At 40.2% G+C, this 27,042-nt stretch overlaps 1 long non-coding RNA gene across 1 annotated transcript; it reads left to right on the top strand.

The window, feature by feature from the left end:
• The first annotated feature begins 6,824 nt into the window (after positions 1-6,824).
• Positions 6,825-10,003, top strand: LOC124102196 (uncharacterized). The gene is made up of 2 exons (XR_006854814.2): positions 6,825-7,206; positions 9,165-10,003. It is a non-coding gene; the product is annotated as an uncharacterized LOC124102196 (long non-coding RNA).
• Positions 10,004-27,042: the final 17,039 nt, after the last annotated feature.

Below are 27,042 nucleotides of genomic sequence, written 5' to 3'. Positions count from 1 at the left end.
CATAGAGGCATTATTAATAATTGCCTTAACTGGAGAGAAACTCAAATGCCCTTCATGGATGAATGGTTAAACAAATTTTGGCACATTTGATACCATGTAATATTTCTTGGCAATAAAAAGGAACAGATTATTAATATGTTCAACATCTTAGAAGGATCTCAAGCAAATTATGCTGAGCAAAAAAAAAAAGGTCAATCTATAGTCTATCTATATTGACTATAGGATCACACCTATAGTCCCAGAGGCTCTGGAGTCTGACACATGAGGAACTCAAGTGCAGGGCCAGCCTCAGCAATTTAGTAAAACCCTAAGCAACTTAATAAGACCTTGTCTCAACAAATAAAAAGGAATGAGTATGTGGCTCAGTGGTTAAGTGCCCTTTGGCTTAATCCCCAGTATCCCCCTGACACTCAAAAAAAGGAAAGAAAGAAAAAGAAAAAAGCCAACCTTGGGGCTAGGATCATGGCTCACTGGTAGAGTGAGTGTCTAGCATGCATGAAGCCCTAGGTTCAAATCCCAACACCACACAAAAAAGAAACCCATCTAAAAAGAGTACATATTGCTTAATTCCATTATGAACTTTTTTGGGATGAGGCCGTACTGGGGACTGAACCCCAGGGGCTCTACCACTGAGCTGTATCCCCAGCTCTTTTTTATTTTTTACTTTGAGACAGGACCTCCCTAAATAGCCAAGGCTGGCCTTGAACTCACAATCTTCCTTTCTCAGCTTCCCAAGTGATGAGATTACAGGTGAATATGACCGTTCACAGCTTGTATAACATTTCTGAAATGGGAAAATATAGAGCTAAAAGTCAAATTAGTGGTTGCCAGAGTAGGGGTAAAGGAGAGGGACATGGATGTAAGTAAAGGAAGTACTCTTGTTATGACAAAATTGTTCAGTATCTTTTTTTTTTTTTTTTCAGTACTAGGAATTGACCCAGGGCCTCATACATGCTAAGCACATGCTGTACCACTGAGCTACATCCACAGCTCCATATCTTGATTGTGGTGCTGGTTACACAAATATTTACATGTGGTAAAACTGCATTGACCTAGTCACATTCATATACACAACACATCACAAATATGTATTAACTGATGAAATCTGAATAAATTCTGGACTATATCAATTTCAGTTTCCTGTTTTTCATATTGCTTCATAGCGAAGTTATTACCACTGGGTGAAGAGTAATTTACATGAAACTTCCTTATACATCTTTTTTCAGTTTCCTGTGGATCTATAATCATTTCAAAAAAAATTTTTTTAAAGTTAATACATTTTTTTTGTACCAGGGATTGAACTCAGGGGCACTCAACCACTGAGCCATATTCTCAGCCCTATTTTGTATTTTATTTAGAGACAAGGTCCCACTGAGTTGCTTAGTGCCTTGCTAAGTTGCTGAGGCTGGCTTTGAACTCATAATCTTCCTGCCTCAGCTTCCTAATCCACTGGGATCACAGGCATGGAGTACATGCATGCAAGATGTACCCATCAGTACATCTTATTTTTAAAGAGGCTTCCTCACCTTCTCCTCATTATTGTCAGTCTTCTATCACAGGCAACAATTTCTTAAAATAGCACCAAGAATAAAACCATAAATGCTCAGCGTTTGAATAAAATACAAATAAAACCTCCAGAACTCCATGCCTTTCTCCAGGATCATGAGTATAGTGACACAGATCCTTCAAAAAGACATAAATAGTATAAAGAGCTTGGGGTTTTCCTGAGGGGCCTGGGAAGCAAAACTTCCTCAAAGTCTCTCTATCCTCTAGTCTTACACACTCACTATGGATGCCTATTACCAAAAAGACTGACCAGAGGCTGGGGGTGTACCTTAGTGACACAGCATTTGCTTAGTATGCATGAGGCCCTGGGTTTGTTTCCCAGCAAAGAAAAAAAAAAAAGACTGATCATACCAAGTATTGGTAAGGATGTGGAGAAACTGAATTCTTCCCTCAATGCTGGTGGGAATGTAAAATGCTACAACCATATGATTTAGCCAGGTATACTCTTAGGTATTTACCCAAGTTTAATGAAAATATATGCCCCACAGGAAGACTTACACATTTAATATTTATAGAGGTTTTATATGTCTGGCATAATGGCACATGTCCGTAATCACAGCAGCTCGGGGGTGAGGCAGGAGGATGGCAAGTTCAAAGTCAGCCTCAGCAATTTAGCAAGACCCTAAAACTTAGTGAGAAGGGTTTTTTTATATGTATATAAACAAAATATTAAAAAGGGCTGGAGATGTGGCTCAGAGTTTGAGCAACCCTGGGTTCAATCCAGAAACCCCTCACCATCCAAAATGAGTTTTATTTGTAATAGTTAAAAACAATCTGAATGTTCATCAACAGGTGAATTGATAAATTATGACATATTTAAATAATAGAATACTATTTCAGAATAAGGAGAGAAATCAACAAAGATGGATCTAAAAACAACTATACTGGTGCAAAGAAACCAGATAAAGGAGTATAGACTATATGGCTCCATCTATATAAAAGTCTAGAAAATGTAAACTAATCAGACAGAAAGCTGCTTGGGTACTGGCACTGGGGAGTGGGTCAGCAGGAAAGGGAGAAATGAATTACAAAAAACCTCTAGGGCTTTAGGGACTGAGAATGTGGCTCGGTGGGAGAGGGCATACAGAAAGCCCTGGGTTTGATCCACAACACCACCACCACCTTAAAAAAAAAAAAATAGTACTATGAAAGGAAGGTTTAGGGTTAATTTTCTTGACTATTCTGATTTCATGGTCATATACACCTGTCAAAAAACTCTTCAAACTTTATGTTTTACATTGATTTTTATGTTTGTTTGATTTGATGATCATATAACATCAAATGCTGGAATGTCTTGCACAGGCTAGGCAAGCACTCTATCATTGAGCACTAACCAGTCCAAATTTTACAATATAAATATAGTCAGTTTCAGGGCTATGAATGTAGCTCAGTGGTAGAGCACATGCATGCACAAGGCCCTGGGTTCAAATCTCAGGACACATCTCCTAAAATATATATAGGCAGCTTATTGTCTGTCAAATATTACTCAGTAAAATTATAACAAGAAAAACCTTCACAGGGGCTGGGGATGTGGCTCAAGCGGTAGCGTGCTCACCTGGCATGCGTGCGGCCCGGGTTCGATCCTCAGCACCACATACAAACAAAGATGTTGTGTCCGCCGAAAACTAAAAAATAAACCTAAAAAATTTCTCTCTCTCTCTCTCTCTCTCTCTCTCTTTAAAAAAAAAATAAAAAACCTTCACAAATGTGGGAACCCCCTGAACCCATAGAATTTGTCTCCATTCCTCTGAAGTGTCTATACCTTACAAAGTCTTCAAACATAATTTCCATGCTTCTTTATCTTCTGTACCAATTAACCAATTGCAGTGATATTGTCAATGCAATGGGTGAACAGGATGGTCTGTAAGAGTGTTCTTACATTAGTAAACTCTGTCATATCCGACTTTATGTTCTGCCTCCTCCCATCTAGACTGACCCAGCCTGAGAGTTCATCATTTTGTTTTTGAGCTCTATTAAGCTCTGGGCCACATTCTCGGCATTTTCAGCTCTCTAACAACAAGAAATAAAGTCTCTTTAAATGCAGCCTGGAAAGTCCAGTGGCTTTGACACTTAACTCATCACCTAGTCATGCTTGCCTTTGTCTTTCTCAGTCAACAGTCTCAACAGCATCCATCCAACTTCCAGACCTTATCATTAGTCCTGCCCCAGAATCTTTCAGAAGCTTGATATTACATCCCATCCCAACTCACCAACTGTGAAAGTCCTGGTAATTTCACCTACTACAGCATGCCAGGGCATTTGTCCCTCAGAGGTGGGGACCAGCTGGGGGTGCAGCTCCAGAATCCCATTTTAGAGTCTGCTTCCTGTAGCCTCCCTGGACCCACGTGCCTTAGATTAGGTTCCCTGGGAAATAGAACACACTTGCCATGTGCAGCAGGAAGTTCACTGGAGACTATGCTCAGGAACAGCACCTATGGATGGTGAGGGGAACTGACTGGTCAGAAGCAGTGTTGAGTCAGGATGTACCTCCTTTCACTTCACAGGGAGCTCTGGAATTTGGCCTGGTTGTTGGTCAAAGATGTCCTGCCTGGAGGCAAGAAACATCTATATTGCCAAGCCAGGGCCAAGTTTCCAAGAGAGGGGACATGACCTTGGGGCAAGGATAATTTCAGGAAGAGACTGCTAACTGCCATCAGCAGCCACTGTTCTCTGTAGCTGCAGGACTAAGTGCCTATACCTTGAGGGGTTCTTGGCCATGGGTCCCTGCTCCCACTGCCATTCCTTCCCTGAAGTTTCCCCTGGTGCACAAAGCACAGATTTCTCTGAATATCCCTTCCAGCACCATCATCCCTTGCCCCTCTGTGCAGCTCCAGGGCTCCACAAGGGATATGTGATACTGAGGATGAGTATACTTCCAGTTTCTAATCCCATGAGGACCAAACTGCCAGACAGTACCAAATAGCATGGAAAGGAGAGTGGAAGGGGCAATCAGGCTGAGCACACTATGGGTTTGAACTGTCCTGGGACAGCTGGCTACCTGGAATAGACACTAGATTGGGGGAACAATTAGAGCTGAGGTAAAATAGGTAGGGAGTAATAGGGGAAAGTGATGTTAAAAATTTTTACTGAGGAGCTGGATCCTGTTTCAAAATAAAGATAGATGAAGGTAAAGTGCCCCTGAGTTTGATCCCCAGTACCACCAAAAAGAAAGAAGGGCAGTGGGGGCTAAGGACATGGAAAAAGAAAGAAAAAGGTGTACTGAGAATTTTAGAATTTGGAATTTTGCTCTTTTTCCGGAGTGAATACCCATACTTTACAATGGAGTGTGTTGCCATTGTTTTTTAGATATAGATATTTAATATATCACATGAGATATTCAACACTTTATTATAAAATAGACTTTATGTTAGATTACGCTACAGTTGGAGTAGATTGCCCTACAATAATCGAATTGTAGGGTAACCTAAATGTTCTGAGAACATTTAAGGTAGGTAAGGCTAAGCTACAGTCTTATGGATTAGATGTGTAAACTACATTTTTTTACTTATAACATTTTCAATTTATGATAGGCTTGCAGGGATGCAACACCATATAAGTAAAGGAGCATCTGTATAAAAATGCATAGCATGGTTAGACAAATACAGTAGTTATAAAAATATTAAAGGATAAATTTAAAAGTGTAGAATAGGACTAAAATCAATTCTAGCCAGGCATGGTGGCTCATACCTGAAATACCAATGATTCAAGAGGCTGAGGCAGGAGAACTTAATTTTCAAAGCCAGCCTCAGCAACTTAGCCTAAGCAACTTTGCAAGACCCTGTCTCAAAATAAAAATATTTTTAAAAATTGGGGATAAAAATGATGGTTCAATGGTTCAACAACCCTTGGTTCAGTTACTGGTACCCAAATAAATAAATAGGTCTGAGGATATGACTCAATGATTAAGCCCCCAGCTGAATTCAGTCCTCTTACCAAGTAAAATAAAATAAATATATTTTTTATTTTTTAAATCAATTATAATTAAAGAAAAGATATACACACATGAATCTCTATAAATTGAAAATTATGCATTTCCTATATTCAGTGGTTACGTAAATGTTTAGATGGGTATATATAGAAAGAGTGAGAGAAAGAGAGAGAGGAAATAAAAATACTATGGGCCTGGGGATGGAGCTCAATTGGTAGAGTGCTCATTTGGTAGAGTGCCTGGTCTCCAGTCTCAAAACTCAAGAGACAAAAAAAAAAAAAAAAACATATTTGCTTTTTTTTAAATTAATTTTTTTAGTTGTTGATGGAACTTTATTTAATTATTTAATTTATATACAATGCTGGGAATCGAACACAGTGCCTCACACACACTAGGTAAGTGCTCAACCACTGAGCCACAAACCCAGCCCCACATATTTGCTTTTTTAAAAAGTTGGGGTTTTTTTGTTTGTTTGTTTTCGTTTTGTTTTGTTTTGGGTACTGGATGGAACCCAGAACCTGGAACATGCTAGAGGAGTGCTCTATCACTGAGCTAAACCCCAAGCCCTCACATTTCTTGACAGATAAGCTGTATGTAGTTATTAAATAAATGTATATACAGATATTTAATGGTTAGTTAAGTTTAGCTGTGAAGGCACCTGGACATTAAACAAACATGTTTTTTCCACCAAAAACTCCAGTTGGCTCAAGCTGCAAGTGGTCCTGTTCAGTCCAGTGTTAAAGGTGCCCGCAGGAAAACTGAGAGCCTGTGGTCCCCCTTAACCCATAGTCAGTGAGGACATTGAATGGGAAATGCAAGAAAGTGACAGCCATGGTATGAAATGTATAATAAGCTCTCTCCTAAAACCTGTACAAAAATTACTTCTTTCACTTTTACCTACCCTGAGGTAGATTATTCTACCAAGTTCAAGTAAAGGAAACTAGAGCTCAAGAAAGAACAGCTGGCACACCAGTAACTTTACAAATCATCACAATGAAATGAGATTGGGTAGGCTAGACCTGATCTTGAAAACTTCAGAGCTTGAGGATATAGGTCAGTGATGGAGCGCTTGCCTACTACATACACGAAGCCCTTTGTTCCATCCCCATTAGACAGAGAGAGAAACAGAGAGACGGCACGCCAGAGAACAGGCTTCAGGTTTGAACAAATTTCTAGCCACCGAAATCTACTCCGGGTGCAAATGTCCAGTACCGAGAGGAGCTGCTGGGAGGGTAGGAATGATGCTGAGACAATCCTTCATCGCCCCCTTTTGGCCATTGGAGGTAAAACTGGCCGATCTCCCACAAATGAAAACTGCCAAAGGATTCCACACCCTCAGAGGCTAGGCCCGGGAAAGCGCCCCAAGTGAATGAAAAGCCCTCACTTTATCACTTTGTGTCTGGTGGTACTGTGTCCAGAAGAGGGAGCTATTGAGCTTGGCCTGGACCAAGGAAATTCCAGCGAGACAAACACTGGGAGGCATTGAGAAACACTTGGAAATGCAAAGACGCAGAATAAAGATGGAAACAACTCAGACTTCAAGAGACAGACAGAAGAGCTCTACTCTGTTCTTCCTCTGAACTTGTAGCCAATCTACCCACCCTAGTCTCTCCCACCTCAATTCTAGAAACTCCTGGAAGCTTCATTCTGGAATTTGTTGGTACAAATGGGCTTGTTGTGGGACTTACCCAGGCTGGACCAGGATTATTCTGGTAGGTAGGGTTCAGCTTTACTGCTTCCCAAGTTCAGCTGTTATGTCTCTGTACCTCTGTTATGTCTCTGAAAGAGAATCTTTCTTTCTTCAAGAAAGTATGTTTGTCTTAAAAAGTGTGTGTGTTTGTGTGTATGTATATGACATATACCTATGAATGACATATATATCAATGACAAAAGTAAATATATATGAATGAATGATATACATATATGAGTATTTATATTCTTTCTATATATAAATGTATGTATATATGTTTGTACATTCTTTTTGTTGTTTTTGTTAATAACACCAACTCAACATGATGGCGCACAGTTGTAGTCCCAGCTCCTTCGGAAGCTGAGGCAGGAGAATCACTTGAGACCAGAAGTTTTAGACTCCTACCAACATAAGGAGTTAAGAACTTGGGCTGGGGGTAAAAGCTCAGTGGTAGAGTGTTTGCCTAGCATATGAGGCACTGGGTTTGATCACCATAGATCCCCAGGATAGTTTCCCTCCCCAAAGAAGTGGCCTCATGGGGCCCCACATCAGCACTTAGCAGGCTCTGGAACATGCTGGAAAGTGAATGGGGAGGGACTAGAGAAAGTTAGAGATGCAAACTCCCTCCCCTGCAATCTGCACTGAGAAACTTTCCCCTGCACTCTCATACCTTCCCCCACCTCATGCACCTGCCTCAGGCCACATTCCGGTTTCTTCCACAAACACTGCCACTGCTGAGGCCAAGATTCTGGATCCTGATTGCCTGAATTCTAATTCTGGTCTGACCACTTAGTAGCAAGTGATTACCTCTCTGTGCCTCAGTTTTACCCCATATATATGGAATACTGATAGCATCAATTTCACTGAAAAGAATGAAGAACAGGGCTTTGGAGTTAGACTGGCCTTAGGGAAGATACTTCAGTTTCTCATCTGTAAAAGCAGCACAAGGGCTCTAAACCCTTAGGTGGGAGGTATCTAATTAAGCTTAATGCAAGACTTAAGACAGGAGGTTTAGCTACAGTGACTTTCCAAAATTCTCCTCACCTCTTCTGCACACAGTTAGCTCCTACCTCTCCTCTTGGTCCCTCCCTCCCCATAGAATCCTGTCTGCCTATTTTATGGCTGCTAATCCCCCCAAATAATCCCTCAATCCTCATCACACACAGACTGCCCAAACAATGGATGATTGCCAGTCCTGGAGAACAGCACCCCCCAACACACACACACACACACACACACACACACAGGCTGCCCTGCGTCTAGCTCTTGATCCTTCAAAGAATCTCTCTGTTCCCTCTTCAGAAAATGGCTGTACCACCTCCATCAAACACCTCCCCTGTCTTCCCCAAATAGCCACCCTTTTGCCTCTTCAAGGGGAACAGCAACCTTAGAAGAATCTTAATTATGCTAACAGTGCCCTAGCTGATTTTCTTGTGTATCCTAATGTACAATCAATTGAATAGGTTATACCCACTGCAGCTGAAGAGCCTCATTGTTACCCAGATAGTGGAAGCCTCCCTCAAGAACCCCATCACCTCACTTTGATTCTTCAGGGTATGGGATGGGGCAGAGACAACCCCAGTCTGAATAATACAGTTACCTTTAAAATTGTGTCTACTCTGTACTTCCATATTTAGTTTTACTACATATATAGTCTTGAATTTTACTTATATGCTATCTTTGCATCCTCCTTTCAGTCATACTCTGATATTTACATTACATTAGGTATATGTGACTCCAGTCCACTCAGTTTATGTGGAATAAGGTCCTTATTATTACCCACAAAAAAATATGGTAATTATCTTTCTCTGCTCAATGGAGAAAATGTCTTTTGTTAATGGAGATTTGTGTTGTTTTTCTTTGGCTGTTTGGTTTAGTTAAGTATTGTTTTGGTTTTTCTATTAAAAACAGTCTTTATATGGAAAAGGGGGGGAAAACTGTTCTTTTTTTTTTTAATATTTATTTATTTTTTATTTTTAGTTTTTCGGCAGACACAACATCTTTGTTTGTATGTGGTGCTGAGGATCGAACCCGGGCCGCATGCATGCCAGGCGAGCGCGCTACCACTTGAGCCACATCCCCAGCCCGAAAAACTGTTCTTGACAAGACCTTTTCTGCCCTCCTGAAATTTATTTAAATCCCATGCACCCCCACAACCTGACCCCCTTACACACAGCCAGTCCTCTCCTGCTTAGATCTCTACCTATGATCAGACTCCTATGCCTAGCTACCATACATGGCTAGAGGATACCCAAGTTATAGACCCCTCTTTTCAGACCCTCCCCATGTTCTTTCCCCACACTCAGGCCTTAAAGCTGCCCCTACAATCCCCCACAGCTGAGGCCCCTCCCATGCCCAGCCCTGCCCCCATCCCTTAGGCCCCCAAGGTAGTTTCCCAATGTCCCAGTACCTCTGCATTCCAGGCCTTCCACACCTGCAACCCAGTCCATCCTCCCCGATGTCCCAGCCCCCACCCCACATCAGGCACTCCCATAGTCTTGCTATTCCCCAAGGAACAGGGCCTTCCCAACTGCTGTCCCTCTCTCTGCTCAGGTCCCCACCTCATACCCAGACTGCCCCAAGCCCTCTTCAGGCTAGACCCACTTAGGGCCCCCTCCAAAAGCCTTTGGAGGTTTGGTGGCAGCAATGTGGCTAATGAACCTGTCAATTCAAAGACCAGGCACTGCGCAGGAAGACTTCAAACACCCTGGAATCTTGCTGCTCATTATTGAAAACACTTAATAGAGATTTTCCCAAATTTGACAACATCCAAAACTTTTGAGACATTAACAATAATAAATGGTGAGGCTGAAAGCAAATTTTCCCTTTATGTGTGTGTGGGTGTGTGTGTGTGTTATTGGGCATTAAACCAAGGAGTACTCTACACTGAATTATATCTTCAGCCCTTTTATTATATTTTTTATTTTGAGACAGCGTCTTGTTAAATTGCACAAGCTGGCCTTGAACTTTGAATCTTTCTTCCTTAGTCTCCCAAGTTGCTGGAATGATAGGCATGCACCAGGAACCATGTTTTCTAAGCTTTCAATAAAATTTTTTTTCAAGGAAGGATAGTAGAATGAAATAGACATTATTATTACTGTGTGTATATATGTGACTACATGACCAATATGATTCTGCAACCTGTACACTCAGAAAAATGAGAAATTATATCCCATCTGATTCAAATGTATGATATGTCAAGGTCATTGTACTGTCATATGTAACTAATTAAAGCAAATTTAAAAAAAAAAAAGAAGTACATCAATCACATTGGAGGACCCATTGTCTTCCATTCTCTTTCTCATAAATTATTCTAATATTCTAAGTTGCTGTATGAAGCAATGATGGTGATTATGCATTAATAATGTGACAGGCAATTAATTTTTTAAAATTTTTGGAATTTTCTTGTTTTTTTTTATTTGGGGGATTTGTTCTAATTGGGTTTTTTTTTTTTTGAGGGGGGGTACTAGGGATCGAACTCAGGGGGCACTCCACTACTGAGCCACATCCCTAGTCCTATTTTGTATTTTATTTAGAGACAGGGTCTCACTGAGTTGCTAAGCGCCTTGCCTTTGCTGAAAATGGCTTTGAACTCTCGATCCTTCTGCCTCAGCCTCCCCAGCATGTGTACCACCATGCCCGGCGAGGATTTTTTTTTTTTTTTACTTTTACTTTTTACACAAGTGGTGTGCAACTTTTCATTTCTCTGGTTGTACGTGATGTAGAGTCACACCATTCGTGCAATCATACCCACACATAGGGTAATAATGTCCATCTCATTCTACCACCTTCCCCCCCCCACACACACACACACCCTCCCCTCCTTTCCTCCTCTTCTGCCAAATCCAAAATTCCTCTATTCTTCCCTTGTCCCCACCCCCCAATATGAATCAGCATCCACTTATCAGAGAAAACATTTGGCCTTTGGTTTTATGGGATTGGCTTACATTGCTTAGCATGATATTCTCCAAATTCATCCATTTACCTGTAAATGCCATAATTTCATTCTTCTTTAAGGCTGAGTAATATTCCATTGTGTATATATACAACAGTTTCCATTCATCTATTGAAGGTCATCTAGGTTAGTTCCACAGTTTAGCTATTGTGAATTGAGCTGCTTGCTATAAACATTGAGGTGGCTGTATCACTGTAGTATGCTGATTTTAAGTCCTTTGGGTATAGACCAAGGAGTGGGATAGCTGGGTCAAATAGTGGTTCAATTCCAAGTTTTCTAAGGAATCTCCATTCTGCTTTCCAAAGTGGTTGCACCATTTTGCAATCCCATCAACAATGAATCAGTATGCCTTTTTCCCCACATCCTTGCCAGCACATATTGTTGCTTGACTTCTTCATTCTGACTGAAGTGAGATGAAATCTTAGAGTAGTTTTGATTTGCATTTCTGTAATTGCTAGAGATGTTGAAGATTTTTTTTTTCATATATTTGTTGATCTATTGTATGTCTTCTTCTGTGAAGTGTCTGCTCATTTCCTTAGCACATTTATTGATTTGGTTATTTGGTTTTTTTGGTGTTAAGTTTTTTGAGTTCTTTATATATCTTGCAGTGCTCTATCTGATGTGTGTGTGGTAAAGATTTTCTCCCATTCTGTTGGGGCTCTCTTACATTATTGTTTCCTTTGTTGCAAAGAAGCTTTTTAGTTTGAATCCATCCCATTTATTGATTCTTAATTTTATTTCTTGCACTTTAGGAGTCTTATTAAGGAAGTCAGGTCATAAGCCAACATGATGAAGATTTGGCTTGCTTTTTCTTCTGTTAAGTGCAGACTCTCTAGTCTAATTCCTAGTTCCTTGATCCACTTTGAGTTGAGTTTTATGCAGGGTGAAAGAAAGAAATTTAATTTCATTTTGCTGCATATGAATTTCCATTTTTTCTCAGCCCCTTTTGTTGAAGAGGCTATCCTTTCTCCAATGTATGTTTTTGGCACCTTTGTCTAGTATGAGATAACTGTATTTATGTGGGTTTGTCTCTGTGTCATCTATTCTGTAACATTGGTCTACATGTCTATTTTGGTGCTGATACTATGCTGTTTTTGTTACTACAGCTCTGTAGTATAGTTTAAGGTCTGGTATTGTGCTTCACTCTTCTTGCTTAGGATTACTTTGGCTATTTTGAGTCTCTTATTTTTCCATATGAATTTCATGATTGCTTTTTCTATTTCTATGAGGAATATCATTGGGATTTTGATTAGATTTGAATGAAATCTGTATAACCCTTTTGGTAATACACATTTTGACAATATTAACACATTTTGACAATATTAATTTTGCCTATCCAAGAAAACAAGGGAGATTCTTTCATCTTCTAAGATCTTCTTTAATTTCTTTGTTTAGTGTTCTCTAGTTTTCACTTTTTTGTTACATTGATTCCCAAGTGTTTTTGTTTGTTTGTTTGTTTGTTTTTTGAGGCTATTATAAATGGGGTAGCTTTCCCAATTCCTTTTTCAGAGGATTTATCCTAATGTACAGAAATGTACTTGATTTATGGGTGTTGGTTTTATATCCTGCTACTTTGCCTTCTTTTCCCCCTTTCTTTTTATTATTAAATGTCAATGTTCTATTTTTAAGTTTCTCTGTCTTAACTTTTGACCAATCCATATTTGATTGATAAGAAGCCAACGAACTATGAATCCAGAAAAGGATATTAAGCAGTATGTGTTGGTCTGTATTTGTGTAATTATTTCAGAATAGAATAATCCACTATTGTAAACAGTCTAAGTAAAACCAGAAAACCAGATTTTCTACCATATTAATTAAAGTTTATGGTTACACATACTTACAAAACTTTTACATCTATGGGACTGGGGTTGTGGCTCAGAGGTGGAGCATTTGCCTCACATGTGTGAGGCCCTGGGTTCGATCCTCAGCACCACATAAAAATAAATAAAGGACTTTATTTTATTTATTTTACTAAAAAAATAAATATTTTAAAACAAACTTTTACATCTAAAGAATTTTTATATTGAAAAGATATTGAAATTAAGAATTTTGATACTGCCTGGTTATTTATTCATTAATTTTATATTTGGGGTAGAAATTTGTAATGTTTAAATATGTCAGCAGGGCTGGGGATGTGGCTCAAGCGGTAACGCGCTCACCTGGCATGTGTGCAGCCCGGGTTCGATCCTTAGCACCACATACAAACAAAGATGTTGTGTCTGCCAAAAACTGAAAAATAAATATTGAAATTCTCTCTCTCTCTCTCTCTCTTTAAAAAAAAAATATTTTAAGAAATAAATAAATATGTCAGCATTGATTTGCATGTAATGGCCCTTGATATTTTTATTTAGCTAAAATACCAAAAGGTATATTAATTTTCTTCTAAAATTATTAACAAAATTATATTTTGTTTCCATACATGGTAGTTGGCTTATCAACTTTCATGGTTATTAAAATCCATGATTATTAAAATTTTATAGTTATTAGTCCTTTCTTTTCTTACTCAGGGCCCCTCACATGGTAGCAAGGAACCCACCACTAAGCTAAACCCTCAACCTTTTTATCTAACTTTTAATAATTCTAAATAAATATGAAGCCTAGCGTGGTAGCATACACCTATAATCCCAGAGACTCAGGAGGCTGAAGCAGGTGGATCATAAATTTAAGACCAGCCTCAGCAATTTAGTGAGGCCCTGTCTCAAAATAATAAATTTTTAAAAAGAACTGTGGATAGGATTAGCAGTAAGTGCCCATGGATTCAATCCCTGGTACCAAAAATAAATAAATAAGTAAATATAAACTTCAGACAAACCTGGTACATTCACAAGTTTGTGTTCTTTTCTTAGAGATAACCCCCATATTTTGCTGAATTCAGCTCCCACTTCTGGATCTGCCTTCCTGTTCCTGGGGCAGGACTGTATGTTATTTTGAGGGATAGAAGGGGACACTGCTAATGGGCACCATGTTTGCAGAACAGTAGCTTTTACAAGCAATGCCAATTTTTTTCCAAGGTAGGAGCACCAATTAGAAATGGAAAGAGCCTAGTAGAAGGTATTAGTCATTACTGTTGGTAAACAGGTAGAAAATGGCAAACTCCTCCATCCCTCCAGGAAAAACCGGTTCTCCAGCTCCTCTGTGGTATCCATGATGGCTTCGGATCCTCAGCATGGAAAATCCCAATGTTGTTCATTAGAAGTTAATATATTAATATTTTACTTAGAGGCAAATAATAGCACTTAAGAATTTATGTTTTGGCTGGGCATGGTGGTGCCCCTGGCTGGGTGCCATGGTACATGCCTGTAATCCCAGTGATTTGGGAGGATAAAGCAGGAGAATTATGAGTTCAAAGCCAGTCTCAGCAACTTAGGAAGACCCTGTCTCAAAATAAGCAAAAAAAGGGTTGGGGATGTGGCTCAGTAGTTAACCACCCCTGGGTCCAATACAAAAAAAAAAAAGGTACATTTGTAGTCCCAGATACTCCAAAAACTTAGGCAGGAAGTCACTTAGGTTCAGTAATTCAAGTCCAACTGGGCAACATAGTGAGACCCTGTCTCAAAAATAATATTACTGGGGCTGGGGATGTGGCTCAAGCGGTAGCGCGCTCGCCTGGCATGTGTGCAGCCCAGATTCGATCCTCAGCACCACATACAAAGATGTTGTGTCCACTGAAAACTAAAAAAATATATATATATATTAAATAATAATAATAATAATAATATTAATAATAATAATAATTTATATTTAAAGGGACAGGGGTTGTGGCTCAGTAGTAGCACGCTCACCTAGCACGTGTGAGGCCCTGTGTTCGATTCTCAGCACCACATAAAAATAAGTAAACAAAATAAAGGCATTGTGTCCAACTACAACTAAAAAATAATAAATAATTTACATGCAAAGTACAAGACATTTTAATTTTTATTATTGAAAAAAGGTTATTATGCAGCACTAAAAAAATAACAAGATCATGGCATTTGAAGGGAAATGGATTGCATTAGAGCAGATTATGCTAAGTGAAGTTAGCCAATCCCTAAAAAACAAATACCGAATGTCTTCTCTGATATAAGGGGAATGACTCAAAATGGGGTAAGGAGGAAGAGCATGAGAAGACTACCACTAAATAGGGAAGAGAGGTGGGAGGGAATGGGAGGGAGAAGGGGAATTGCACGAAGATGGAAGGACACCCTCATCATTATACAAAATACATGTATGATGATGTGAGGGGAAAAAAAAAAGAAATGTGTCACATTAGATTGGGTAGAGAGAGGTGGTGGGAGGGGAGGGGAGGGGAAGGGGGGATAGGAAGGGCAGCAGAATAAAATAGACACTAGTATTGATGTATGTATATACGTGTCTGTATAACCAATGTGATTCTGCAACCTGTACACTCAGAAAAATGAGAAATTATACCCCATTTGATTCAAATGTATGATGTGTCAAGATCATTGTATTTCATGAGCAACTAATAAAAAAATAAATAAAGTAAAAAAAAAAGAAAAAAAGGTTAATCTTAATTGTTCATGTCCCACCTGATAAAGAACAAGGATTTCAGGTCCCTTTTCCCAATTTCACCCTCTCTCAGTAGGAAGCAGCTTGGAGATGTTGTAGCCCATTCTTCCAGAGAAATGAAATGTAGAAATTGACAGTGGGGGAAATGAAACAGTCCACTTTATGCTTTAAATATAGCCCTTGCTGGGCTGGGGTTGTGGCTCAGTGGTAGAACACCCGCCTAGCACATGCAAGGCCCTGGGTTCAATCCTCAGCACCACATAAAAGTAAATAAAATAAAGGTATTGTGTCCAACTACAACTAAAAAAATAAATAAATAAATATTAAAAAAATATATATAGGGGCTGGGGTTGTAGCTCAGTGGTAGAGCACTTGCGTAGCATGTGAGAGGCCCTGGGTTTGATCCTCTGCACCACACAAATAAATAAAATAAAGGTATTATATCCATCTACAACTATAAAATATATATATATATATATATATATATATATATATATATATATATATATATAATCCCTTGATGCTCTGCCACTGACACTTATTTTTTTAACAGACATGTTTCTTTTAGTCTCTCTCCCTCCCTAATCCCTCCCTCTCTCTAATCTCAAAAGAAATAGGATTACCTTTCTTCCCCATCCTAGACAGAGTTATCTGTCCCTGAGCACATACTCACCATAGGAAGGTGGGTATGGCACCTACCACAGGAAGGTGGGGAACAGCACCAGATTTCAGAAATGACTATCTCATCTCCCAACAAGTGAATTACAATTCCAGACAGAGAACATGTGGAATGTAACCTTTGAATCACCTCTTTAACACCCTCCTACCCCCCACCACTTCCCACTCCCATTTTCCCCATGGGCAGAATCACATCCTCTGGGACAGGAGTCCCCTGTGTTTCTCCTGGGCTAGCAAAGCAATAAAACTTCTTTTTCCTTTTTCTATTAAAAAAAAAAAAAGGTAATACTGCTTCCAAATTTCTTAACATAATTGGATTTTTCCATATTGTTTACTAAATTTTAATTTTTTCATTAGTTTTTTTTAGTTTGGTAAACAATGCTTTAAGGAACTTGTTATTCTCTTTTGTAGTCTGATTTAGTAGAATGTAACACAATTCCCTTTGTTTAGTGTAAAGCAGAATAACAAATGACTGCAAAATGTTGCAGTTTTTAAATTAGCTACTGCTGTGTGTAGACAATAAAGACTTTGTCAAACTCTGATTGCACTGAAGTCCAGATTTTAGGTGGCCACAAATTCAATGAGTAATTTATTTAACAGACAAGCTTCTAGAAACTACAGACATTCATTCCCACTTGTATGCTAACAAACAAAGCTAAAAGCAGCTGAAATGTTAGACTCTACAAATTGTACGGCCTTTGGTCTCTGAAGTAGCATGTTTACATTCTTTCAACTTTAAGCAAGTGGTTCTTCTTATCAGACACTTAATCTCATTATAACTAACTTATTTTGATAAAGATATAGATAAAGAAGTTAGAAAGATATTTCTTGGAATGAGAGCCTCTGGTCTAAGATAGCTTTTTCATAATTAAATTCTAATCTACAGTGTAGGGCTGAGGGGAGTAGGAGCACAGGCATGAGTTCCTGGGTTCAATTTCCCAGCATCTGTTCTCCTGCAATAAAATCTTGGTATTTTTTTTTTAATATTTACTTTTTAGTTGTAGTTGGACACAATACCTTTATTTTATTTATTTTTATGTGGTGCTGAGGATCAAACCTAGGGCCTCACACTTGCCAAGTGAGTACCACTGAGCCACAACTCCAGCCCCCTCTTGGTATATATTTAACTTCTTTCTTCCAGGTTTTGGGAGTTGAACAAAGGGGTGCTTTACCCCTGAGCTACATCTCCGCTCTTTTTATGTTTTATTTTGAAACAGGGTCTTGCTGAGTTGCCAAAGCTCCCTTAGCCTTCTGAATAGCTGGCATTACAAGAGTGTGCCAATACACCTGGTTTATAGTTGGCTTCTTTGGCTCAGCTTAACTGGGAAAAAAATAACATGGCGAAATTTTGAGTTTAGTTTACACATTTTTTGTTTTTGTTTTTGGTGCTGGGGATGGAACCCATGGTCTATACCACTAACCTACAAATCTAGCCCTGAGGCAGTTTTCTTACTTGGTTAGTGCTATGATTTAAAAATGATGTGTTCCCCAACATTCTTGTGTTAATATAGATGAAATTGTTGCTGAAAGCTCTGTCCTTTTCCTGACACTAATCCAATAACAAGAACAGTTTTGAGAAAAAGGAAAAAGAAGGTGTATTGCTTTGCTAGCAGAGGAGAAACTCAGGAGATTCCTGCCCCAAAGGCTGTGATTCTTCCTATCTGCAGGAACAGGGGTATTTTAAAGAGGTGATTCAAAGGCTACATTCCTCATGTTCTCTGTCTGGAGTTGTAATTCACTTGTTAAGTCGGGAGACAGTCATTTCTGAGATCTTCTGGTAACATCCCCAAAGTCTAGATTACTTTGTTCCTATGATGGGTACACAACTCTGCCTAAAATGAGGAAGAAAGGTAATCATGTTTCCCCTGAGATTAGGGAGGAACAGGGAGAGAGGAAGAGAAAGAAACATGTCCATTTTAAAAATAGTCGCAGGCCAGGCACATTGGTGCATGCTTGTAATCCCAGTGGCTCTGGAGGCTGAGGTAGGAGGATCATGAGTTCAAAGCTAGCCTCAGTAAAATCAAGGTGCTAAGCAACTCAGTGAGACCCTATCTATAAATAAGTAAAAATACAAAATACTTTTTATTTTAAAAACATGGTATATACATGGTACATTTATAATGATAACAACTTTTCAACAGTTGGCACTCTCGTGAAAATAAAATGTACGATTACATAAAATATTGAACATTACTATCTGCATAAAAATCATACACCCCAAAGAGAAACATATTTTTTAAAAATGTGTATAAATTTTATCAACTTATTAAGAACCATTGAATTGTACCCGTTATTTATTTCTAAGCTTACACAACAACTTTATTTTTGCTGAGTATTTATTTATTTTTAAGATAACCTCTTTATTTTTAAGTTCAACCTCTCAAGTAGCTTGAACTACAGGTATACACCACCACACCAGGTTGAACTGTACATTTTAAATGAGTCAAATGTATGGTTAGAGAGTCACATCTCCCTAAAACTGCTTTTATATCACATTAAAAATAAATTACAGTGGCTGGGGTTGTGGCTCAGCGGTAGAGCGCTTGCCTCGCACATGAGAGGCCCTCAGCACCATTAAATAAATAATAAATAAAATATTATTTGTTTATCTATATATCTAATATTTTATTTATTTATAAATAAAAAGAGATAATGTGTTCAATTACAACTAAAAAATAAATATTTAAAAAAATAAAAAATAAATTATATGCACAGCTGTGCATAAAGAATGCACAGATCGCTTAAATCCATCTCTGGGGACAAGCAGCCACCTCCAGCTATGTTATTGAGGCACACCACCTAACCTCACTGCACCTCATTTTCTCATCCAAAAATTGGGGTGATGAGGCCTCCCTCCAGGGTGGTTTTAAAACAGAGCAGCTGTTTTGAAAAGTTGTCTGTGGCAGTTACTTTTGCCTTGCCTGCCCCGCCCCCTCTTATTCTTGTAGGTTCCCTTCTTTTTGCTCAGCATTCTAAATTCTAAAGAGAAGCCCCACCTAAATAGTTAAGGTGTAATCCGCTAAATAATATTTCACTAGATTTACAGAGCAGAGAATATCTGATAACCTTTGTAGCACCCCTTCTCAGATTTTAATTCTGTCTAAAAAGGACTATAGGAACAAGCCACAGGAAGTTGAGGTCCATTTCACAATCCCACTGATAAAAAGAAAGAATACCTACATCCTGGATGAGAAAGACCCTGCAGCACATGGTATTCCTGCCAGACTCTTCCTTTCCCTCCCTATCAAAGCCCTTTGTGCCCCTAAGTCCCTAAGACTGAGCTTTGAGGAGAGAAACTCTCCATTCTATCAAGATTACCAGCCCTGTGTGTTGCCCAAAGCTTGGTCCTTGTCCCTGATGCCAATCCAATAATGAGGATACAGTTTTGAAGAAAGAAAAAAAAAAAAGAGTTTATTGCTTTGTTAGCAAAGGAGAAACACAGGGGACTCTTGTCTCAAAGGATGTGTGTGATTCTGCCCATCAGCAAGAACAGGTGGCTTTTAAGAGGTGATTCAAAGGCTACATTCCTCATGTTCTCTGTTTAGAGTTGTAATTCACTTGTTAAGTCGGGAGATAGTCTTTTTTTTTAGGGGGGGGGATGCTAGGACATTGTGCATACAAGGCAAGCACTCTACCAACAGAGCTGAGAGATAGTCATTTCTGAGATCTTCTGATGCCATTCCCAAAATCTGGATTACTTGGTTCCTATGGTGGGTGAGTACTCAAGGACAGATAACTCTGTTTAGGATAGGGAAAAAAGGGTAATCCTATTTCCCATGAGATTAGGGAAAGGGAGAGATTAAGGAGGACCAGAGAGAGAGGAAGAGAAAGAAATATATCCATTTTAAAAATCAGTTGCATGTGGCAGAGCAGGAAGGGCTATATTCAAAACATAAAGTGGACCACTGTTACATGTCTTATCCCAATAATTTGTGAGGCTGAGGCAAGAGAATTACAATTTTGAGGCCAGCATTGGAAATTTAGCAAGAGCCTGTCTCAAGATTAAAAAAAATAATAATAAAGACAGCTGGAGATGTAGCACAGTGGTAAAGCACCCCTGAGTTCAAACCCCAAAATGGAAAAAAAAAAAAAAGATTGCTAGCTCTCAAGCCTGATTTCTTCCTACTAAACTTCCTCTCACAAATATTGGCCTTTGATTCAGGCAGCTCAGATCTTAATTCTAGGAACAGTTGTGAGGATTATATGAGTTAACACAAAGAAAGTGTTGAAAAAAGTCAACCAGATAGCAAGCACTCAGTAAACATAAGGATCATGCACTAGGCTAAGACACAGAAAGTATTTGACACTTGACAGGTGGTCAATAAAACCCTTTCAAGAATAAAATATATGAAGTTAGGTTCTATGGGTGAAAGAGTAAGGAAATATAGACCGAGGAGGAAAAAGAGTGTGAAATAAACTAATGCTAAACAAAGAGTTTATGCAAATCTCAAATGGACTATGATTGAAGTCAAATAGTATGGTATTCAGATTCCACTGGCTCTAGTAAGAGTCACATAACTTTTTTTTTAATCTTTTTTTTTTGTAGTTGTAGATGGACAGAATGCCTTTATTTTGTTTATTTTTATGTGGTACTGAGGATAGAACCCAGTACCTCATGCATGCTAGGCAATCGCTCTGCCACTGAGCTACAGCCCCAGCCCCATCACATAATTTTTTTACTTTAACTTATTTATATTAAAATATGCCAGAAATTATATTTTTGCAATTATTTAAGTTTATGCTAAAAACTTTAAATAAATTAAAGCTATGCAAAAAGTATTATAGTTCTTCAAAAACCTTCAAAGATTACTTCAGTACATGGATAAGGAGAACAGGGAATGCTCCAGAAGGAGTAGCAATGTGCAAAGACTTAAAAGGTCTTGAATTGACAAAAGACTCTCGAGTTGCTTGAGCTTATCAAGCATGGGGGAGAACTGAGGGAGAGTTCAGAGAGGGTGGTTCTAGCAGAGCCTTGAAAGCCAAAGCTTGTACTTTGTGTGACTAGCAGAGGAGGAAAACACATGAGTCATAGAGATATTTAGGAAGCAGAAAGGACAAGCATTGTTTTATGATTGGATATAAAGACTTAGGGGGCAGGTAAAATCTAGGATGATGCTCAGGGTTTTTGTTTTTACCACTTGGATGGAGGATAGAGAGTAGGTGGAGTAGTCTAAAGAGGAAACCAAGCGTTTATTTTGGGAAATTTTGAGATTTAGAAGCCAGTGAAACATTCATGTGGTGACAGGAGACAGAAGTAGGCATGGTGGTCTAGAGCTGAGAAGAGAAAGAGAGAAGACTGGTCAAGGAGGATGGTCAACTCTCAGATGCTGCTTGGTACTGGGGATTGAACCCAGGGGCGCTCAACCACAGAGCCACACCCCCAGCCCTTCTTATTTATTATTTGAGACAGAGTATTGATAAAATGCTTAGGGCCTCACTAAATTGCTGAGGCTGGTTTTGAATTTAAAATCCTTCTGCCTCACCCTCTGGAGTTACTGGGATTACAGGCATGTGGTGCCACCACCCCTGGCTTAAGAGGAATTTTTAAAGACCTAATTATCCATCCATAAGTGTATCCATTCATTCACATATTGCTCAGTAATTTATTCATCATTTTGTTCAATATTTATTTCATACATATATCCACTTCCTGCCACGAGTCATGAGAGCAATGCCATGAATAATAAGCAGTCAATGGAAATGGGAGAAAAGGGAGACGAGTGATCAAAATAAACACACCAATGCATGGAGTGGGCCCCTCCACGGGGGCAATAGAGGCACATGAGCAGGAAAAGTATGCCTAAACAGGGCAGCTACTGAGTTGCTCACATTGGGAAAGGATCGGTGCCCACGGTGAGGGGATAAGGTCTAGGATGGAAAGAAAGGACTGAATAAGGGAGATACGGAGTTGCTTGTAGAACTGGATTGAATGTGGCAGGGAAAGGGAGTTGTGTTGCATAACCTCCTAACAGTGTTGGTCCACTGACAGGCTGATCATGCTGAGTGATATGACTTTTGAGCTCATAGTCCATTGTCTATTCCTTTTGATAAGAGTCATAGCCTGAGAAGGAGAACCTTTTCAGGTGCTCTCTTCTTACCCAGGTCTTCATTCTTACTCTCCTAAACAGCTCCCCAAAGGACGTTTTCAAATGCAAATCTACTAGTATCTCCCCTTTGCTGGAAACTCTTCCAGGATCTAAGGCCCGTTGCTGGGCATCTGGCCTCACTCACAGGATCTGCCAAGGGCGCACTCCGCCCTGCCTGCCTCATCCACTATGCTGTCCCTTCATGTCGACTGCCCCTCACAGCCTCTAAGGCTATGATTACTAAAGACTACCACCCTCAAGGTAGACCGCAGACCCTCAAACGGGTGAAAGAACACACAAAAACCCCCACTGTGTTGAGTACGTAGAGGAGCGCCCCACGGGCTGCGCAAGCGTCGTAGGTGGCAGCTTGACAGGCACTTCCGTTGAACCAGAGGAGCCAATTCACTGGGAGAGGGGCGGAATCATTTCCGCTGCAGGAAAGCCCCACCCACATTGCCTGGACCTTCGCCTCAGAGAAGGCTTCACCTGAGGACCCGCCTCAACCGACATTCCTTGTGCTCATTGGCTATTTGTCACCAATGAGCCAGCTCCAATTGGCTGTCTTTTGGCTCCTCGCCTAGGAGCCTCCAAGAGGCTTATGGGGTTGTTTGTGTGGGCCTGATTGTGCGCAGTAAAGGAGGCTAGGCCCTCCCTTGGGTCCCGAGGGGCGTGGCTGCCTTCGAGACCCTCAAGTTGTTTCCGTATCCCCTTCTCCAGTGAGTTCAAAGCCCGCCTGGCAAAGGGCAGCTTCCGGCAAGTGTCCAACCCTCCTAAGACCCAGAACCGGAACAGCGAACCCGCGTCCCAAGGGACGGCCCCCTTGGTAGGGCTCTGCGCACCTCCCGCCCTCAAACAGTTAGGCAGGCGAGAAGTCAGCTGCATCTTTCCTGAGGTTCCTCAGAGAGAGTGAACCCCAGATCTGCTTACCTGGGCAGTCATAGGGAACCTGAGGAAGAGGGCACTGAGAAGGGGTCAGACCTCATCCAAGACAACTGGGAGAGACCCCAGAGGAGAGACTCCTCTGCCCTTCCTCCGGTTCTCTCAGGAAGCGTTTATTTTTTTTCCTCTACTAGATCCCTCAAAATAGACAATCTCAATTTTCTGATGAGCAATCATGCACAAGCAGCAAGAGGCAGGGGCCATTAATACTCTCAATACATATTTATGGAATGAATGCCTTTCAGGTCAGGATGTAAATAAAGTTCCCTAACCTCAGATTCAGAGGCACCGCTAACACATATTTTAGAGTCCTGTTAGTTATTTGCTGCATGCATTTCAACAACCAACTTATTTTTATCCCTTCACCCATGAAATAGGAACAATGAATGACCAAATCAACTTTGATCCCCTCCCCTCTTTTTTTTTTTTTTGGTGTTACTGAGGACTCCAAAATCTAACACATGCTAGACAAGTGCTTTTTCCACTGAGCTGCATTCCCAACGACCAAATACTTAGAGTATTTGTGACAATTATTTCTGATTATACTGCCTGTGCTTAGCAGACAGTTGCATGGTGAGGGCTTAGTTTGCAGGAGCTGTTATTGTAGTTGATCTTGATACACAAATGATAAGATCTGCAGCCTGAAAGAAAGGGAACCACCATGAGAGACCCCTCCAGAAGGAAACTGTTCTAGAGAAAAGAAAGATCTTGGGCTAGGTTACACTACACCCTGGTAGGAGAGTGAGGACTCAGCCCACAAATTTCCATTTCCCCTGCTAATTTCTATCCTATCAGGCTACAGAGAATAAGCAGAAAGAAAGAAGGCATTTGTAAGTCCCAAGTGCCACCTTCACTTTGGAAGGTCTCCTGGAAGGGACCTCAGATCCACATCTCCAGAAGACCCTAGCATTTCCCCATTACTTATAACTTCTGCCCTTTTCAGGGATGCATCATTCCATCCCTATTGCCATGAGGTATTATCATCACCTTTTTAAATATTTTTTTTTGTTTTTTAATTGGAGATGGACACAATACATTTTATTTATTTTTATGTGATGGTTAGGCTTGAACCCAGTGCCTCACATGTACAAGGCAAGCACTCCACTACTGAGCTATAATCCCAACCCTTATCATCACCTTTAACAGGTGGAAAGAAAACTTGTCCCCATCCAAGGTAGGGGTCCAGGAATTAGGAACCCAGGTCCTGTGTGTAACTTCTGCAAGCACAATGATAAGTCACCACCATCTACAAAGTGGCCTGGGCACTGGGCACTGTTTCTGTCCCTTCTGAGAGGCCCCTAAGGCTGGCCACACATTCAAGGGCCCACAGCCACACCTTTTATGCTGAAATGGTACAAAGCCAGTTCCTATGTTAATAAACTTATCTTTTTAGATATTAAACCCATTACTTGTAAATGGTCACAAAAGTGGGTGCAGGAAGCTTTCAAAGCTATGTATATTAAGAAATGTTTACTAGGGCTGGGGATGTAGCTCAATGTTAGAGTTTGTGCTTAGCATAACTCAAGGTCCTATGTTCAATCCACAGCAACACCAAAAAGAGAGAGACAGTGGAAAGAAGATCAACAAAGTTTTCAATTAACTGTCCTTTTATCCACTAGGACAGTTTAGAATAAATGATAGCCCTCTCTTGGTGATTCCTGAGGATTTGGACTGGCAGTGAAGTCTGTTTTCAGAAGTTACTTTCCCTGCTTCCTGAATATGCATTCCTTATCAGAGCCCCTGGAGCCTTGTATTGGGGTCTGATTTCTTATCTACTACTAGGGGAAGCTGAGTGGAAGGCAATGAAACCTACAGGGAAATCAAGGGCAGCTGGTGATAGCTAGCCAGTGCACCTGAGCTGGGTGGGCACAGATCAAAGCCTGAAGGTATCAAAAAATATCAAAGAGAGAAAACTGCTTCAACTCTTCTCCCTCCAGAGCCAGCATTGTCAACGATACAAAGAACTTGGAAGGTGGAGGAGTATGGAATCTAAACAACACTACTTACAGGCTGGGGTTGTGGCTCAGGGGAAGAGTATGTGCCTTGCAAGTGTGAGACCCTGGGTTTGATCCTCAGCACCACATAAAAAAAAGTAAATAAATAAAAATAAAGTTATTGTGTCTATCTATAACTAACAATATTTAAAAAAAAAGAACATACACCTGTATCCCTCCCATCAGTCACTGTCATCACTAGTCTAATACTTACCAAAATGCACTTTTCCCTCCCTAAATGCACTTTTCCTGTCTCCAAACTCTATTTTTAGCTCTGTGAAGAATATAGATGCAGGCTGGAGTTGTGGCTCAACAGTAGAGCACGGGCAAGGCCCTGGGTTCAATCCTCAGCACCACATAAAAATAAATTAATTAATTAAACATATTTTAAAAAAAGAATATAGATGCAACCTCAAAAGCATCCATTTTCCTGGGGTAAGGAAACAAGACAGGAATTATTTAAGATTGACCAGAGGACATGGCTACTATTTTGCCTGGCATATAGTGAGATTTCTCCTACTTTCCAAGATATGCCAAAAGTCATAGGCATCAGAAAGCTGAGATTGTCTATTTTGATGTCTCTACATGTGCATGTGAGTTTCTCTCTCTCTCTCTCTCTCTCTCTCTCTCTCTCTCTCTCACACACACACACACACACACACACATTCATACACAGAGGCTGTGTATGAATACACATACTAATTAGTTTTTTGGTTTGTTTGTTTATGCAGTACTGGATATTGAATCCAGGGGTAATCTACCATGAGCTACATTCCAGCCCTTTTGTTTTTTGAGACAGGATCTTCCTAAATTGCTCCTGGTTGACCTCGAATTTGATTCTCCTGTCTTAGCCTTCAAAGTAGCTGGATGTGCCACCACACCCAGCAATGGGAGAGACTTGAAAAGACACAAGAGACTCAGGCAGAAAAAGCAGAAGTTAAGAGAGACACGTGCTGCTGTGTGCAACCCTAATACCACCATGGAGACCACCATGACAAGATAGCCCTTTTCAGCAATCAAGTCCTCTACACCAGGCTTTCACTTCTTGTTTTTTTTTTTGTTTGTTTGTTTGTTTTTGTTTTTGTTTTTAAACAGTGCTAGGTGTTGAACCCAGGGCCTCCTGCATGCCAAGCAACAGCTCTACCACTGAGTTATATCTCTAGCCCCCCCTTACTATTCTCCCTTAATAAATTTAAACACAGAGACCCAGCAGGGCATGGTGGTGCATGCCTGTAATTCCAGTAACTCAAGAAGCTGAGGCAGGAGGATCATAAGTTCAAAATCAGCCTCAGCAACTTAGTGAGACTTTGTCTCAAAAGAAGAAATAAGAAGGGCTAGGGATGTGGCTCAGTGGTTAAGTGCCCCTGGGTTCAATCCCTCATATGAAAAAAATAAAATAAACACAGAGACCCAGAGAGGTTGAACCCCCCTCCAGTGTCACACATCTTGGAAGACGGGTCTCAGGTTCAAACTCTTACCACTTCAAAGCTACCAAACTCTACTTCCCACACTTGGGGAGAATGTCAGGGAACACCCAGAGATGTGAAAAAAGAAAGAGCAGGAGACAGACACCTAGAATGTCAGTGCCAAGAAGGCTCAGATCCACTCTTCAGGAGACTGGTGCCCAGAAAGGCCAAAAGCACAGCAAGGCAGCTGCCATAGGTGATAACAGGTGAAAGTGTCACTGTCATAACTGCTGA

This window comes from Marmota monax, unplaced genomic scaffold, assembly GCF_021218885.2.
Source record: "Marmota monax isolate L192 unplaced genomic scaffold, Marmota_monax_Labrador192_F-V1.1 WCK01_AAM20220418_F8-fsc00161, whole genome shotgun sequence".
Taxonomy (NCBI): Eukaryota; Metazoa; Chordata; class Mammalia; order Rodentia; family Sciuridae; genus Marmota; species Marmota monax.
The sequence above is the reverse complement of the archived record's forward strand: the minus strand, read 5'-3'. Positions and strand labels throughout refer to the sequence as shown.